At 39.3% G+C, this 3287-nt stretch overlaps 1 pseudogene; it reads right to left on the reverse strand.

The window, feature by feature from the left end:
- Positions 1 to 484: 484 nt before the first annotated feature.
- LOC101704651 (F-actin-capping protein subunit alpha-2 pseudogene) lies at positions 485 to 1629 on the reverse strand (annotated as a pseudogene).
- Between the last annotated feature and the right edge of the window lie 1658 nt (positions 1630 to 3287).

Consider the following 3287-nt stretch of genomic DNA (forward strand, 5'->3'; position numbering starts at 1 on the left):
CATTTATAAGATAAGTATTTTCATTTAATTTCAGAATCTCAAAACAGCAATAGACCTTGGACTTGTTTAAAAAAAAGTTTAGTTAAACACTGAGCTAGCTAAATAACCTTACCGAAAGGTTTAAACACAATTAATGTAGAAAATGGTTTCCCTCTAATGTCAGTCTTACATAAGTGGAAGAGGTGAAGGGGAAAAGGTAGACAATTTCTTTAGCAGCATATATGGCTAAGTCCATCAACCACCTTACTCTACAATGTCTATTACTGATCCCATTAAAAAGAATTGGGCTAATACCAAAAGTTACCCATTTCATAAGCCAAAAGACAACAATTTTAGGGTTATACTAAGTAAAATATTTTTGTAATACTTCAAAAATTTTAACCATAAACTAGAGGAATCAGCTCTTCATTGTAACAAAGAAAGGAATAACAGAAAGTAAAAGACATTTAAACTAAACACATTTTTTTCAATCCTCTTCAAACAAAAGTAAATAATGGTTGATTAGCTAACTTTTGTGCTCTAACCAAACTAATTAATTACATTGATTTTAAGTGGCAATAGCCCATGTGATTGGGCAGCTTGACAGTTCTGAACACTTTTGCAGTAATTCTTTTAAACGCAAAGATTACTAAAATGATCCGACATGCAATGTTCATCTTATGCGTTCTGCATTTCTTTGCCAATCTTGTAGCCAAGGATCTTGTTCCAATCAATCTTAGGATGTGTAACTGGCAACTGTTGACATAAGGCCTTGAAAGCAGTGTCTGACATTGTCTGATAATTCTCACTGATGGCAGTCTGATATTCATTTTCTGAAGCTTCTACAATCTTTATAAATTCTTTTGCTGTTTGCACTTCATTAGACACTGTTAGGGAACCTTGTGTATCTTTATGACTCACTAGTTGAACGTTTCCATCTTCATAATAATGAACCTGAATTTTCAAGATGCCAACCACCTGAGTGGTTGAAGGTGTGATTGTAAACTTCCACTCTGACCTCCAATGACCAGTCCAAAAGTTTTTTGCTTGGAACTGATGGCTTTCTATGCATGCAATAATGGTTTTCTGTCCATCTATCTTTTTACCATATACAGTGCAGACCCCATTTGCATAATGTTCTTTTACATTTGCTCACAGTGCAGTTTCCTCAGAAGTTCTCCATGATTCAACTGCATTTTCTGCTTCATAGGGTCTTGGATCAGTCGCTTCCTTTCTTAAGTGATCAAATTTGAAACAGATTTTGTTTTTTGGATCCAAAAACTTTCCATTTCCCAAATCGCCATGTTCTGTTATCAATACCTGATCTTCGCAACCTTCAATTTTTACTGGAGTAAACTGATCCAAGTTATACTGTGCAAATGCATGGGCCGCTCCCTCTCTGAGGAGATTATCATTATTAAGCAGTAATCAAACATCATTAAAAACCTCATTAAACTCTCCAGGAGGGGCATGAATGATGAATTTTGCTGCTATACGTACCTTCTCCTCATCAGACAACTGCTCTTCCAGATCCGCCATCTTCCTGCTGGCGACAAGCCGTGGCGGTGGTGGCAGCGGACACCTGACATCCCCCTTTCCGTGCTGTCCTCCAAGCCGCGCGCCCCCGCCAAGGGAGGGGCAGGACGCCTAGGCCGCTGCACCAGTGTAAAATGTTTTAAATAATTGTGGTAGCTTAGACTGAAAAGCACAGAGAAGTTAAGAAAGAGGCCTTGATATCTTATTGTACATGTATTAAAAACATGCCATATGCTTTTCTGTCACTGGCACAAAATACTCCACATCTAAATTTAAAGGAAGAAAGGTTTATTTTGGTTCACAGTTTTGGTCCACGCATGGTTGGCTGGCTCCAAAGCAGAAATAGGTGGGAAAGGGCATGGTGGAGGAAAGCTGCTGGCCTCATGGCAGCAGGAAGCAGAGAGAGAAGAGAGGAGCCAGGAACAGGAATACATCCTTCCAGGTCACATACCCAATGACTCATCTCCAATTGTGCCCCAACTTCTAGCAGTACACTCAGCCATGAACTCATCCATAGATTAATCCACTGATCACCATAGTGCCCCCATGATCCAATCACTTTCCAAACATATGAGACTTTTGGGGGACATTTTAGATCTAAACAATGACACCATAATTGCTATAATTGGATGAGACTTTTGGGGCCTTTGGGAGGTGGTGAGTGTATTTTGCATAAGGAAGGAATATAAATAATATATTTCCAAAAGGTAAATTGTGATAGATTAAAAATAGATGCAAATTTCTGACTTTTCTCCTGTTGTGAGATGCAGCCTATGTGTTCCCCTCTTGGGTCATGCAGAGGTGACAGAAATGAAGCTATTGCTAATTTCTGGGCCTAGGTCTTAAAAGACTAATAACCTCCAGTCTTCTTACTCTTTAATAGGTTGGGATGTTTGCCCTTAGAATGCAGCTGTTATAGCATGAAGAAGGCCAAGCATCCCCAAGAAAAGGCCACGTGGAGAGGAAGTGGGTCCTTGCCAGCAGCCTTGCCCCATGGAGATCCTACTTAATAGTTAGCATCAACTTGCCAGCCATTCCAGTGAACCATCTCAGGTGAGAATCCCATAGTTTCAGTTAACTCCCCTGATATTGCACAGACATGAGATAAGCTGTCCCCACTGAGCACTGTCCAAATTGAAGGTTCATGAACAAAATAAACAAGTGTTGTTTTAAACTGCTGGTAGGGAATGTTTAGCAATGTAGCAATACAACACAGTCTTCCTGGAATCTTTTAAGGTAACCGTCTTCAGCTGTATGAAATAATCTAAGACATGATAAAGGAGGGAGAGAAGAGGTGGACATACATCCTTCTGTAGAACAAGGTGACAATAGAAAGTAGTTATGAGAGAAAGGGATTGGGCGGAAAGTAAATACTTCCTTTGTATTTTTTCTTACTAAGTCAGAACTCCAGTGGCCTCACTCATCTCTTTTACCAGGTGTTCATTTAGACACAACTAATATCTCCCTCCACCTCTCTCCACTTCTTAAAATGTGAAGCATCAGGGCCGGGGATTTAATTCAGTGGTTCTGCTGCCTGCCTCACAAATGCAAGGTCCTGAGTTTGAGCTCTGGTACCAAAAAAAAAAAAAATGTGAAGCATCTTCAAGAGAGTTCCTTTAACCACATCCCTTAAAGGCCTATTTCTATCTTCAGCCTGTTGGCTGTTTGATGATTCATTTCACTTTTATTTTATTTATAAAAATTTCTTAATTTTTTAAGAGAGAATTTATTAAGTGAAACATATCCTCTGTCTCAGAGAGTCAGAAGAAGGA

The sequence above is a fragment of the Heterocephalus glaber genome, unplaced genomic scaffold (assembly GCF_053883595.1).
Source record: "Heterocephalus glaber isolate CG9 unplaced genomic scaffold, H.glaber_assembly_v1.0 deba00000470, whole genome shotgun sequence".
NCBI classification, from domain to species: Eukaryota; Metazoa; Chordata; class Mammalia; order Rodentia; family Bathyergidae; genus Heterocephalus; species Heterocephalus glaber.